Here is a 16011-nt window from a genome sequence, read left to right as displayed (position 1 = left end):
TAAATAAGACAGACTAAAGCTGCAAAATTTGTCCATGCACTCCGAATTCAATGGATCGAATCTACACCTTACATGGTTGGAAATTTGCATCGAGGGCATTTGGCATCTCACATCAATACGGCAATGTATGTACATGCACTGAAAAAAGGAGGTGTAATTGTTAGCCTGTATCTTCCACATATAATGATATCATTTGATAAACACAAATTAACATAATTCAATACATTTTTATCTTATTTTTTCTGAAAAAAGGAGGTGTAATTGTTAGCCTGTATCTTCCACTTATAATGATATCATTTGATAAACACAAATTAACATAATTCAATACATTTTTATCTTATTTTTTCCTATTTTTATATCATTGAGCAAACTAAATATGAGGATCAAAATAGTAAAGCATTCATAAAAATCTATTGTGAATGTAAAAATGACATTTTGTAGGGATGCATATGAAGGTGTTGTTTTTTGTAGAGAATAGTCGCATCCAACATAAGGTTCCCAACAAAGAATTGTCACCAAGATCTTTAATCATTTTTTATTTGATACTTCAATTTATGAATAAAGAAAAACAATCATGAATGTTCAATGGTCAAAGGGCTTAGTAGCTGACCATATTCTAATGATTGTTCACTTCTTTCTCTCTCAACCTCCCAATCACTAATTCTAAAGAAACAAAAAAAGATTATAACTAACAACTTATTAATAAATTTCGCATATGGCAATAAGTGCACACTTATACCCTTAGTAGCTAAAATTTGTAGACATTTATTAGAAGATTTGTACAATTTTATTGGTACCCATAGTGAGTGAGTATTGCAACATTTGTACATAAGTAATGGTAATTCTTGAGTAATTGTAGTGCATAATTATTGTGGCATATTTAAGTAGATGCCACACAACACTCTAAAATGATCAATTTTTGACCCTTGAACACATAATGTATCTCACAACATCTAGTATTACTACTCACAACATAAATTTGCACACTTATTTTTTAGGTGGTTGCAGTGCACAAATACTTGGACATATTTAAGCAAATATCAGGCATCACTTTGAAACAACCCCTTTTTTACCCTTAAATGCACATTGAATCCACAACATAAATTTTCTAGTTGATTCAAATATTTTGTAGGGTTACTACATGTCTACATGTGCATCTATATACTTCAAAGTGTCATCACATATAGCTCTAATTGGCATTGGAAGATATTATTAAGAGCTTAAGGATGATTTTCCTCTATAATATTATTTCTATTAAATTTTATTGTTGAGGTTGCCTTATCTAACAAAATTAATGTCTATAATGAATGTTAAAGTTTACTTCAACCTCACTTTTATTACTAATTATACCCTCTTATTTATCGTAAGAACCTATAACTAGATGCTTAGTTAGGCCCCATTATACCATTTATGGGATCTCAAAATTGTTTTCGGTACTCCAAAATTTAATTTTTATTTTCATTTTGATATCCCTTCATAACTTGAGTACATTGGGGAAAACTTATTTATTTACTGGGGGTAGGGAATAGGCCAATGTGGTCATCCTATTCTTAGGGATAGGTTGACCAAGTCAACATATTCAACAATGTTACCTCTAAAATTTGAACTAGAGGATAGCCTCAATGGTTTGGTAGGAATGTAAATTTTTATTTTCCCTCTTCATGTTTTTGTCTTCAATTTATGTTTGAGGGTTATATAAGAAACCCACTTCTTCTCATGATCCATAATTAAGAGGCTCACAAAAATAAATTATACTTAACCCAAATTATAGCTTTGCCCAATTACAATAGGGCATGGTTATGTTCATTCACCATTGAAATTATAAAGTTAATCTCACTAAATCCTTAACAAAATTTAGTGACTTTCAATAATGACATAAATGTCATCATTAGAGCCCAAAAGGAATCAAATATTGAAAGGAATGAAAGAGAATTATAAGAAAAATAAGGAGAGAGGTCACTAGCTTGATAATAAAGTTCAATCAACATGAGCTATGCCTCTCAGTTTTCTTCTCAATGTTGGATTGCCATTTTAATGACACAAAGATTTTTGACATAACTTTTTACATCATCCAATCATCAAACCAACATTATGATTCCTCTAATAGTCTCTCTCAATACCAAAGGCTCTTTTGCATTTTTCTTTACATGAATCCAAGATACAGGGTTAAAATTTCTTTCAATCCCAATTACACTTGAGGGAACACAAAATAAAAGGTCTTTATCCATACATCAACCTCCAAAATTCCTTATTTCCTTAAAATACCTAATTTTCTTCCAAAATAAAATTGAATTTTCCTTTACAAGCTCAAAAAAATCTCCTTTATATACGCTTTTACCCTATACATAGGGGTTTAACAATCAAATATTCAAGTGGGGTATAGGGTTTTGAGATGAAGGTCTCTTTCTCCCACTCAGTGTGGCGTTTCTCACCTTTTTTGGGTTTATGATGTTGGGTCCACTAGTTTTTTTGTAGCTACTAGGTATGGTTACCGTCTTCAAGTTGTTGTTGGTTCTTTATTTGTAGTGTAAATAGCCACTTTAGACATTTTTTAGGATTTCAATATGGGGATAGAAGTGTGTAAATAATTTACTATTTTAAACATTTTGAAAAGTGTACTGATGGTCATTCAAGATCTATTTGTTGAACTAATATTAGCACTTTCATTTAAATTGTTCTATAAGTCCAATGATTGTATCAGATATTGATAGGAAATGATTCTATAAGTCTAAGAAATGAGATATACATGGTATTGAAGTATATGAAGAGCCTATTAATCTTTTATCTTTTAATCTAGCATTTATCTTTTACTAGTTTGGCTCAATTTCTCATAGATTATATTTAAAATATAAACCTTCTTCATTAGAGAGATTGTTTATATTTTAAGAAAGATTTCTATTTGTTATTGTTTACTTAGGTAAAAAGGTTTTTTGATCCTTAAAATTGTAGAAAAGAATATACAAAGTTCTTTATAGTTTTCAAAATTCAATACTTCAACTTATAATAGCTATGGTGTAGAATCTCATCTTCTTGGTTATTATTAAAGATTCATTCTATACTATCAATAAAAGAGACAAATCAAAAGCTATTTTGATAAGAGGAAAAATACTTTTGGTCTCAAACTTGTTGATAAATTTTTTTTCTCCTTTGTTGCTTAGGTAGGTTGAATATATTGAATTCTACAATATTTATTTTTCTTATCCCTCTTTATGCATTGTTAATTTTATTTTTCTTTTAAATTGTTTGAGCTATTAGTATTAAGTTGAAGTGTGAAATAATTTTAAAAATATTTTTTATTTTGGCTACATTTCAATTATGTTGACTTTACATTGTAATTAATGTATGGCTAGTGTATTTATATTTCTAAAATTGATATATATATATATATATATATATATATATATATAGTTTAATTTCATATTTCCATAATTATAGGATTTGGTTTCAATATTTAATTTTTCTATGTTTATATGGATCAATTATGCATCACACAATACAACTTGGTTCAATTTAACTATAAAAATTTGATCATTGTATTTTTTAAAGTCAAACTTTAAATTGGGTTATATTCTTACTTTATATCTAGTTTTTATATCTTAAAATGGTTTAAATTTTTTATTCAAGGATGCTATATAAAAATGACAAAGGAATAATTCTTTCACTAGTAGAATTGTAACAAATAAATGATTATGTGACTAAAAATTTTAGTCATGTACTAAAAGTGTTCAAATTTTGAAGTAATATTTTATACTTTATAGATATAAGTGACTAAAGAAATGACTAATTTAGTCATCAAGTAAAATCACAAGGTTAGACAAGGAAGAGTGACTAAATCAAAATTCAAATAAATGACAAAATACTTGGTCACTCATAATCAGTTACTCAAACAAATGACTAAATGAATGATTGATGAATATTTTATCAAATTAATACATTCTTTAACATTTTCTAAATTTATAATTGTAATTTTTTCTACTATTTTTATTTAATATTTAGTGTGTAGCATTTACATTTTTTATTGTTTGAAGCTTTAGATATCATGTATAGTGAATTAATTAGATCAATGTACATCAATTGTTGTAGTTTGTTAATATTTCATATTGTAATTTATATAATCTCAAGGATAATGTATGCTTAATGTTAGAGAATCATATTTTAATATTAAATATATATTATAAGTTTGATATAAGAAATATAAGTGATATGTTATAATATTGTCAAAAATATAAAATAATATATTGCTTATCTCTATATATAAATATTATAAATTTACTTTGATTTCAATATATTATGATATGTAAGTTGTTAATAGAGATATTTATATATTTTTATAGTTTAATAAAATATAATAATTATTATTTTTTTATTTCATACAAAAAATAGATTATCATTAAAAATTTATGTTCCTTCTAAGAAAGGGGCTCCTATACCACAAAATCAATTGAGACAATCATTTTTGAGATATTTAATTTGTATAATAATATCAAAATATAATACTTTTTTTTAAAATTATAATAGACATTGCTAAATGATTCATAAGTACATTAAGAAAGTGAAATCTATTATACACTTCAACAATTATCTTTGTTAATATTAAGAATGGAGTTTATATATATATATATATATTACCATAGCATATAATTTGAGAATTTAATTTTTTTAATTAATATTTAAATATTATTAGAGCATGAAAACATAAGAAAATTTTGAAAAAATGAATGAAAATATTTAGACTTCAATTTTAGATCCACAATAAAACACTTGAACTATAGATAAATTTTATGATAAATTAAATTTACTTCTTTAGATGGCACAAAGATGAATTTGATGTAGATTATAAGTACCCATGAGAGAAATCAAGTAGCTCAACTATATTCTATTATAAAAAAAACAAGTAGTACCAAGGAGTAGTTTTGAATTCTATATTTAATTGAATACTAAATTAATTGCTTATATAATTTAGTACTAGATATATATTACATAACAATATTTTTCAAAATATTTTGAATTATCATATTGTATATATTATAAGTTTAATATAAGAAATATTTTAGAATGTATAATCATGATACATTATATGATTGTTTGTAATATAACAATAATATATTATCAATTTTAATTGATTTCAATTTTATTATATTTATTCTGGCATGCAAATTGTTAATAGAGATATTTTATAATTATATAGTTAAAAAATAGATTATCATTAACAAGATGTGTACAAAAAATCTAGCCAAAAAATAGTTCCCATAACACAAAATTAATTAAGCCAATCATATTTGAAATATTTTTTCTGTAACAGAAAAAATTAAAAGAACTATCAATACCATTTTTCTGCCCATACTACCACTCTCAACATATATGACTTAGTCTAAATGTTAACATTTAGTCTATAGAAAGTATATTTAGGTGAAGAGATAGGAACACTACTATTCAACACACCTCCACTAAACCTTTATTTGTATTTGGTATAAATTTGAGTTCAAAATAATGAATTATTTAAATTTATCTTATTAATCATTATTTCATCTTCTCTACAACAGAATTATATTTTATGTGTCCTTACACAATACACACAAAACTAGAAGTGCTACAAGGTTTCTACACTAGGTCACAATGAGGGAACCATCATGAGGGAAAGAAATATGTTTTCAAGACAATTACTAGAAATGTTTTCATAAGAGAATCACATTTTTAGACATGATTAGGGAGAGCACAAATAGGGAGGGAGTAAAGGGTTCTGTGATTTACACACAAAAAATTAGGATGCAATGAGTCGAAACCATGCATGAACAATCGAGTGGCGAAAAGAAAGCGATTTCTCAATGATGGAGAAAAGTACCCAATTGTGGGATTAAATCGGTTAATGCTAGCCAGTGGAAATAGTAAAAGATATATTCATTGCATTCAGTCCTTTGACATATTTTCTTATCATTACTCTAGAAGATTATCCCATGAAGGTATTTTTTCCTCCCACTGTGCCCTTGCATAGTTTATTTTCTTTGATAAAGAGACATTTTTTCTTTAAAGAATACTCCAATAGACTTCAGTTAGGCTTCATTTCTCTGCAAATCAAATTTGTTGGTCATGAGTTTTCCAATTAGTTGATGATTAAACCCGTAATGGATTCATGAAAGGGTATTCTTTAGTAATCATGCATTGCTTGGGCATCAAACCTTGTGTGGCATTACTCTTCCCTGAAGCACAATATTAGCTTAGTCAAGCTCGTAAATCTATAATAAGGCCATTTATTTGTCAAGGGTTTTAACCCTAATTCCCCTAAACTTCCATGTATATGTCAAGATTGGGGTTAATGGTATTGAAAGTAGCATAAGAGAGTGACTTGTCAAGGCTTATCTGAAGCAAACCAAAGTGTTTTAAATCTATGCCATTTCAATGGATGAAGAAGCCCCTGTATCTTCTGTGAATCTCAGTGAAGTGGAATCTTCGTGGCTAAAGAAAAGTAAAATTAGAGGGCGGATGAAAATAAATTTAAAAGAAGTATTTTGTTGTTGTGAAATTTTCCTCTTATGGACTATCTTAATTGCTTCAATTCTATTTGTCATGGAAGTAAAAGATATGGACAAGGGAAGAGGAAGAAACCTTACTCCTAGAAAGTTAGGGCTTCCTTTAATAGGGGGAACTAAAAATTCATGAGGGCCTCAAAAATCAAAGAAGTGGGCAAAAAAGGTCTAAACATACGGTCTTGGCTTCAAAACCTCATTGATGGGGTACCCAAAAATTATCCTTATGGTCCAAGTAGGCAATCACTTTATTTATTAACAATAACTATAGCTACATGTATATATGTCATCATAATATTTTTAAAGCTCTTCCATTTCTGATTTTGGATATTTCTTACTTTCAAAAAGTCTTATTGTAGACCAAAATTGGTATTACTCATACTTATACTTGATGATAGACAAGAATTTTTCTATTTTGATCTTTTTTCTTTTGTAAACTCCAAACCTGCTGCAATCGGTTTAAGATTCAAAATTGGGCCTGGTGCAAATGATCAATCAGTATATATATCTTTTCCTTTAGTTGAAATTATCCATTAAATAAGAAACAAATTCCTGTTGATTAATGGATAGGTATTAGATTTCTTTCCTCAGTTCAAAAGATGCAAGGCCTAGTTGCTATTGGTAAGAGAAGTGGAATTGTTAAGCCTGCCAGTGGGTTGGTAACTGGTAGTGGCTCAGATGGTAGAGTGCATGTCTCCTATGGGTTTAATTACTCTGACTTTTTAAATTGCCCCATCAGGGACCATTTTGGTTCTTCATTCCAAATCATAGAAGAAATCATCATTTTGACGAAATTCAAGAAAAATAAATGTTTGTGTGAAAGCTGATGGAAGCGAAGATAAAACTTCTGGCAGTGTCTTCCCACTTGAACTGGAATCACCAACTGGCTAGATTTTGTCTCAGATTCTTAGGGGCTATACACATCTCCTCCCTACTACAATTGAACAATAGCTACAGACACTTGCAACTAATAGGGATTTTTCTGCAGAGTGGGAACTACCTTCAATAAGTGGCACAAACATCTTTACCCTATTGTAATTGAACAATAACTAGAGACACTTGTAGCTAATAGAGATTCTTCTACAAAGCAGGAACTGCCTTCAACAAGTGGCACATATATTGTATTATATAGGAGAAGTGTCGAGTTGAAGGCTAAAGAGAGATGTAAGGCCTTAGAAGAAATCATCTACGATCTTATTGTTCAAAAGTTTGTGGATGCTGGTGTTTCATTGATACCATCTATGTCAATGTATGATAATCCTTCTAGGAATGTTGATACATGACCAAATCAGGATACAGAGCTTGAAGCCATTCATTCTGTAGAGGCTCTAGAGATGGTAAAAGAGCTCCTAAATCTTTTTCTTGGAAAGTGTAATGTGATATTAGATTTAGCTACTATTTCTAAAATTAGCAGGCTACAAGCTAGATAAGTTTATGGGGCATCTGTTATGTATGGGTAATTTTTTAGGAGAATTGATCAACATTTTCAGCTTGAGAAGAACACGAAGATGCTTCTATTTAGGATAAATAAAGATATTGATGCAGAATACTTAATGAGTACCCAACCATAATTATAAGATTATTCATATAACTTGATCATTCTACTTCACAAGGTTCTGCAGTAACAAATGCAACACTTGGAGCAATGGCTAGTGCAACAGTCCCTACAGGTCCAGATTCTAATCCTATAGTTTCTTGCGAGTATGAGGCTAAGCCCAGTAAGTTGAGGGATTATGTCACGTCATTTGATCTCAAGACATTTCAAAGACATGCTACAATGAGATTCAAGGAGGGTGTAAACATTATTGAGAAGCACGCAAAAACATTTTTTGGGAGACTTGAAATTCAGATTACACATGATGGGTCAATGGTTGTTTCCAAGGATGAGATAATAAGGATAAGCTTTATATCGTTGAATAGTTTGGTGCTAGAGGGTGTCATCTTTGGGAGTTTCCTACTTGATATTGAGAATTATATAGATTCAAGGTACCATTTTGTTAATTAGTAGATTCAAGATCTGCTACTTTCTCTAAGGTGTGCAACTACATGTTTTGCAATGATATTTGTGAGCTATGAAACTCCAAAAAGAGGCATTGATTAATCTGATGATGAAGCAACATGTATAGAGAATATTTTTCCTTATTGTAATATATTATAAGAGATCATTCTCTTGTACCTCGTTTGCTGAAAAGGTAGTGATGCATTTGAAAAAACTATTCTACTGTGATCACTTCATCCAAGTGACCTAGGAAACATGACATTTTGAATGAAAATAGTTCTCATCTCAGATAGCTAAATTGGTTGTTTGATAGCCTTAGAAACTGAGTTCAAATATTAGAGTTTATTAATCACCAACCAGGGTAGAAGAGTTGAGTAATTTAAATGCAAACTAAAATTGAGTAAATGTAATTGTAGACATGAAATCTATTGTTGTGCAGATTGGTGAATTTATAGAGCAACTTGGAGATAATTTTGAGACTGTAATGACTAGCTATTTTGAAGAATTTATGATGTCAATGAAACAAAGACTGAGGATTCCAGTGTCACTAGTTGAGAAGCATTTCAGTGATGTTTGTTTTCTAGTTGATGTTGATTTCACACATGTCCAAGCTACTGTTCCAAGGTTGAGATGGCTCAGACCATTGCCTTATGAGATTAATGTTGATGAGGCATCTGCAACCATCACTTCTTTACTGGTAGAAGAAGTAGATAAGAATGCTACTACTTTTGGAAACTATGATGTAGCAAAGTCAAAGATCACAATGAACTTAAAGACAACTTCTGTGATGAGGAAGAAGAATAAGCTTGTGAAGAAACTAAAAGAACAATTTGGTGAAGGGGTAGAAGGAGATGAAGAAGAAGAAGAGGAAGATAATGAAGATGATAAAGATGCACCTACCCAAGCACCACTTTCTCTCTCACAAGGCCAAGGTGAGGACCAAAGAGAAGAAGAAGAAGAATTTGATGAAGGTGCTAAGGGAAAAGAAGCGAATGAACCACCTATTTCCATTAAAAAAAAAAAAAGCGGGCAGCAAGCAAACCTAAAAAGGTTGTGAAACCTTCACAACAAAATCCTACAATTCCTATTACCAAGGCTAGCACAAGAGCTACTATCAAGAAGACTTAGGAGGTTCAGAAGCCTAAAGGCAAGAGAGCTAGTACAACTACAAAAGAAGATGAACTTGAGCAAAAATAAATAACCTGAAGCATATTGCCCCAACTGAATTAGATGAGGAGAGATCAAATTAGATGACAACAACCAATTCAAAGTGGTAAGTCACAATCCCTCTTCTAATTTGGACAACTTGTGTGAAAATATCAAGAATAATGTTGATTTAAGTGGATTCAAACATGTTGAGTTTGATCAACTTGGGAAGATATATATGAACAAAGTAGAAGAATCTATATATTCCATGATGGAAACTTTTAAGAAGAATCCAATTGAGATTGCCAACTCTTTACACAAGAGTCTATAAGACAAAGTTGAGAAAATGTGGCAATATAGTCTCACAGCTGAGAGAAATATTAGAGAGACTACACTTGCAAGAGTCATGCCAGAGTTGGAAAAATCTAAAATGACAAAGGCTAACAAGAAATACTAGGGGAGATTTTCTCCAAAATACCAAGCCTTTAATATTCCATAGAACAAAATTGAAGAGGTTGTTCAGTAGAGCACACATGTATTTAAGGTAATCTATGGGCCGACAACACAAAAGGCTATTGAGCAAACACCTAAGGAAGCAGGTGAAGAAAAAGAAGAGGAAGAGGTAGTTGAAGCAACAAATGATGAATTTGTGATGAAAGTACATGGGGAAGGCACTATAGAGAAAACCATTAAGGAAGGGAAACAACAAGACCAAAATGTACTAGAAGTACAGATTCTGAGTGCCAGTCCACAAGAAGATATAGTAAAGGTTAAGGATGTGTCTAATACGACCATTTAGAACATCAATCCCTTAACAAAAGAGGATATGCAAAAAATATTGACCGAGTCCACCATCAAAGCACAACTATGTAGTCATCTTGTTTTGGTGAGTGTGGATGAGATTGAGAAGACAAAATTGCCATCTGCAAGGGAGAAAATATAAGCATTATCTATTGCCCCCTCTCAATCTACAAAAGTGCAACCTAAAATGTCTATTATAGTATATCAAAGGAAGGATACTATGCCTTCACATATCATCACTAAGCTACAAAATGTTTCAGTACCAACAATTACAATAATTGAGAAAGAAGGGACACAAGTTGTTGGAATTATTTTAGAATAGCTGAGAGGGGGGTTGAATCAGTTATCCAAGGTCCATATGTATAGATAAAAAATTTCACAGCTTAGGGAACCCATAAAACATTTATCATCATGCATGCATCAATAAGATTATGAAATCACTTAAAACTTGTAGGTTACTATCAAATCAATTTGTAGAAATGTAAACATGAAAAAAAAAAAGATTCAATAACACACTTGACACAATGATTTATGTAGAAACCCAATTTGGGAAAGATCACCAGTAACATGCTACTCTTTTTCACTCTTCTAAAGTGATGCCTCGTGAAAGGCCAACCCTATTAAAGGTTAGAATACACACTATCAAATGTAACTTAGTTAAAAGATTTCAATCACCCTTTTAGGAGTGAGCCTTATTAGAGGACTTTATACCATTCACTTGGAATGTCACCCAGTTAAAAGATTTATAAATTACTATTAGGTCAACCTTAATCTAAAGGATTTACCCTAGACTGATAAAATTATTAGAGATTAATAGTAAGGCTTGATCTAATAACAACTTATAACTCCATTTGTAGATTTTAGATCTCTGTTTCAGTCCTCCATTCTACTTGTCTTTCACACAACTTAGCTCTGATAGCTTGTTCACCCTTCAAGCATCCATACCCTTAAGCCTTCTTGCTTAACTTGCCAATGTAAACTCTTCACTTAGGTCAATGAATGAAGCAATAACCTAGACTCCTTGTCTTCCTTAGGTTTTCACACATGAAAACCTTTGCTTCTAACCAACCATCCCTATAAATAGAGAATTAGGATATTTTTTCGTTCATTCTTGATTGTCCAATTTAGGGTTAGGACATATTAGGTAGGATTCAACGAATCTACCCCTTATTTCATTTCATCCCTTCTAGAAACTTCTCCTTTCATCCTCTTTGAATTTTCCTCAAAATAGTTTACCATGGATTTTGTGCCACCAGCTCATCAATCTTATCTTCCACATGGTTCATGCAATCCAAGAAAACTTGTCAGCTCAGATCCATTGAATTCATGATCTTTCAAATAATGCTAACACTCAGCATTAACTTGCTTCTAATGCTTGACACAAATTGCATTTCTTGGCATCCTTTGTAAAATCACTCAGCACAAACTAAAGTTTACTGGTGCTTGACATCAACTAAACTTTACTCGACATCAACTGTATTACTCGACATACACTAGAATATACTTTTACTTAGCTCCAACTGATTTTCTGCTTAGCTTGAACTAATTTTTCTTGGCACCTACTATCCACTTGGTCAAGCTCGGTAGACAAGCTTTCTTTAACTTGTTCTTTTGAACTTGCTTAGTGTAACCAACCTTTGCAACTTTAAGTAGATTATTAATGCATTATGATATCACTGACTTAGCTAATTCTTGTCCTCCTTTTAATATCATAACTCAAACTTTCCTATAGGTGCTATTGTTACATCATTTTTATCAAGTCCTCTTCATCGATCAAATAAGTGATAGTACTTAAATCATATAAGTTGTCTTACCAAAAAAAAAAGGTTTGACATCAGTGACAAAAGAATGATTGAAGCACATAATTTATTAAACTTATATCAATCTATTTTCAACAATCACCATCTTTGGCATTGATGGAAAACCAAATCGATTGAGTTTAAATAGTAAGACCAACAAAATATAAAAAAAGAAAATAATTCCTTGTATTGAAATGTCTTCCTCTATCAACAACTTTCATCTTTTGAATAGGTTACAAAATTCTGTTATGTTTTGATCAACAGACAATCAACTCATCCTTATGACTCTCTCTGAATTACTTCTTATATCTCCCTCTACATTATCTTCCTCTTACTAGGTAGATGTAATCAGCAGATACACTTTCTTTCTTAGTAGTCAAAATTTCTCTCTCATATTGTGTGTTAGGATTTCTCCCTCTTTGTTCAATTCCTTTAACAATGTCTATCTTCAATATCTCTTCTATTCAGTTACTATCTCCCTTATCTTGTAAATCTCCCTTCTAATCAGTTACTATGTCCCTCTTTGACAACAATGCCAAAGACATATCATCTTAATATGTAGATATGAACTTCTTCAATTTCTTCCTTTGTCATGTTGCTTGTGATTGATTTGTAGTTTCATCTCTTTGATTACTTTAGGCAACCCCTAAAGTAAGATCCACTACATCAATTTGTAACATATGTCAATCAACTTGTTTGATGTAGGGCACTCCTCTTGTTTCTTAGATAGCCTTTGATAGGGGTATCAACCCTAGTTTACTTCTTAGATACTTATGAGCATCCTTAGGTAATGCTTCTGTGAAGATATTAACTATTTTCTCTTTTGTGTTAACATATTCCATCTTCACCTCTTTATCTTGAACTAATTCTCTCAAGTAATGATACTTCATTGCAATGTGCTTAGTCTTTGTGTGCATCATATGATTCTTTAATATATTTATAGCACTTTTATTATCACAATAAAGTATCACTGGTTTAGTAATCTCTTCCTTCATATCTTTGAGTAGCTATTTGATCCATACAATGTTTGTACGATTTATTGCAGCAACAACATATTCAACTTCAATAGTAGATTGAAAAGTGTAGTTCTGGCCCTTGGCTAAGAAAAATGCTCCTCCAATGGTGCTCTTTCTATCATCAATATTTAGTACAGATCATATTCCTTTGTTCATTTTAGATATCTCATTATTCTCTTTATATCCATCAAATGATTCTCCCTAGGATTAGCAAAGAATCTTGCAACTATCCCAATAGATAATGCAATATCAAGTCTACTATGTACTACATATTGTAATTTACCAATCATATACTTGTATGATGTTTGCTTCACCTCATCTAAATCATCATTCTTTGAGAATTTATGTCCTATTACCATAGGTGTACCTACTAGCTTGAAATCTTCCAATCCAAAAGTTTTTAGTATCTCCTTAACATACTTTGATTGAGTGATGTATATACAATATTTCATCTAGTGTACTTGCAAAGCTAAAAAAAACTTGATCTCTCCAAACATAAACATCTCAAATTCTTCCCTTATTTTATTTGCAAAAACCTTACATAAAGTATCTTGACCTCCAAATCTAATATCATTAGTTCAAAAATTTTAGATAACAAAATACCTTTGCTTTTCTCTATCTTGAAATACAGATTGTTGTTATCATCAACCCTTTTAAATCCAATCTTCACAAGATAATCATGAAGTTTTTCATACCATGCTCGTGGTGTTTTCTTTAAACCATATAAAGCTTTGTGTAATCTACATACCATATTTTTATTGTTAACATCAACAAATCCTTCTGGCTATTCTATATAAACTTCTTCCTCTAATATAGCATTAAGAAATGTAGACTTAACATCCATTTGATAAAATTTGAAACCTTTGTATGCAGAATAAGCAACCAGAGTTCTTATTTCTTCGAACCTAGCAATAGGGGAAAATGTTTCTCCATAGTCAATTCCTTCATCTTGTGCATATCCTTTGCAGACTAATCTTGCCCTATTCTTTGTGACTTCACCATTCTCATAAAGCTTGTTTTTGTATACCCACTTGGTACCAATCACATTTTTGTCTTATGGTCTAGGAACTAGAGTCCATGTTTTGTTTTTCTCAATTTGTTCAATCTCTTCTTCCATTTCTTTACTCCAATCCACATCTTTCACTATTTTGGGTTCTTTCATGCTCAAAAAACATGTATCATTTCTTAACTTGTTCCTTCTCATTGGTCTAGCATTTTTATCTTTAATGATATGTGCAATAGGATGATGTCTTTTAACATATTTAGATAATCTTGGTTTAGGTCTGGTTTCTTCATTTGGTCTTTCAACTTCTGAATCACTACATACATCTCTATTAGGTATTTTGTCATCTCTTTCATGTATACTAATCTTAGAATTAGAATGTGCCTCAACTTCATTCTATAACTCGGCACCTGAATGTAGCTCAGTTCCTGAATACAACTCGACATTCATAGTATGTGACTCCACAGTCATTGAAACTTGTTATTGGTTTGTAACTTGATTTTTCATAAGTTCAGCTTCATACACTTCTATATATTCATCAAATCTAACATTTTTAGTTCCCGCAACTTTGTTATTGTTAGTATTTAAATGCTTGTAAGCTTTACTTCTTGTGGAATAACCTAGGAATATACCTTCTTCACTTTTTGCATCTAGTTTACCATTCCTAAAATATTTGAGAATATAGAATTTTCTTCCAAATATCTTAAAATATTTTACATTGGGTGAGTATCCATACCATAGTTCAAAAGTTGTTGAATTAGTACCTTTCTTGAGTTGTACACAGTTCAAGGTATAAACAGTTATACTTATAACTTCTCTCTAGTATCTCAAAGCAATATTTTCTCCATCATGAGTTTCCTAGCACGGTCCATTACAAACCTATTCCTCATTTCAACAATTTCATTTTGTGAAGGGGTTCTAGTAGGAGATGTCTATCTTTTGATTCTTTTTTCATTACAAAACATCTAAAACTCATTTGATTTAAATTCTCCTCCTCTATCAGATCTCAAACATTTTAGACTTTTACCTATTTCCTTTTCAACCCTTGCTAAGTACCACTTAAACATTTAGAAAGTATTAAATTTCTATTTTAGAAACATAACTACCATCATTCTAGAATAATCATCAACAAGCAGCATAATATACTTATCTCCTTGATAGCTTTGTTGATGCAGGGGACTCCCCTTAATACTATAAACTCATAATAGAAACAAAGAAACAACAAAAAATGCGAGAACAAAATATGGACTTCTTATTATCACTACAAATGTAGAATTATAGAATTCTCAATTAAAATATGATAACTCAAATGAGCACCTTCATTATAGTAGCCTACAAGATAGTGCTGTGAACTATCACCTAGAGCTTCTTTAGACAATGATTGGGCCTTTCTTAAATAGGTAATTTCATGCCGCCCGGGAAGGTTCTAGATGCTCAAACTTAATACCTAGGGCCAATAGACCCTAAGAATAGATATAGAGTTGGCTAAATACATTTTTGACAAATTATTTTAGAAATTTTGGTAGCCCAACTTTCAAAGGCCATAACTCACAAACCGTTGCTCTGATTTGCTATTATAACCACTTTTCGAAAACACCAACTCCTAATCTACAAGCATAAAATTGTGCTAGCACCCTTTCATCGCATTTTTGAACCTCATCCAGGCACTCTAAGGCTTCCAACAATGAGCCTGAAGATTTTTTTGCAAATTTTTCCACTGAAA

General features: G+C 30.9%; 1 pseudogene; it reads left to right on the top strand.

The window, feature by feature from the left end:
- Nucleotides 1-50: 50 nt before the first annotated feature.
- LOC149549866 (UV-B-induced protein At3g17800, chloroplastic pseudogene) lies at nucleotides 51-8095 on the top strand (annotated as a pseudogene).
- The last annotated feature ends 7916 nt before the right edge of the window (nucleotides 8096-16011 follow it).

The sequence above is a fragment of the Cupressus sempervirens genome, chromosome 7 (genome assembly GCF_028749045.1).
Source record: "Cupressus sempervirens isolate cs-2001-9-10 chromosome 7, ASM2874904v1, whole genome shotgun sequence".
NCBI classification, from domain to species: domain Eukaryota; kingdom Viridiplantae; phylum Streptophyta; class Pinopsida; order Cupressales; family Cupressaceae; genus Cupressus; species Cupressus sempervirens.
The sequence above is the reverse complement of the archived record's forward strand: the minus strand, read 5'-3'. Positions and strand labels throughout refer to the sequence as shown.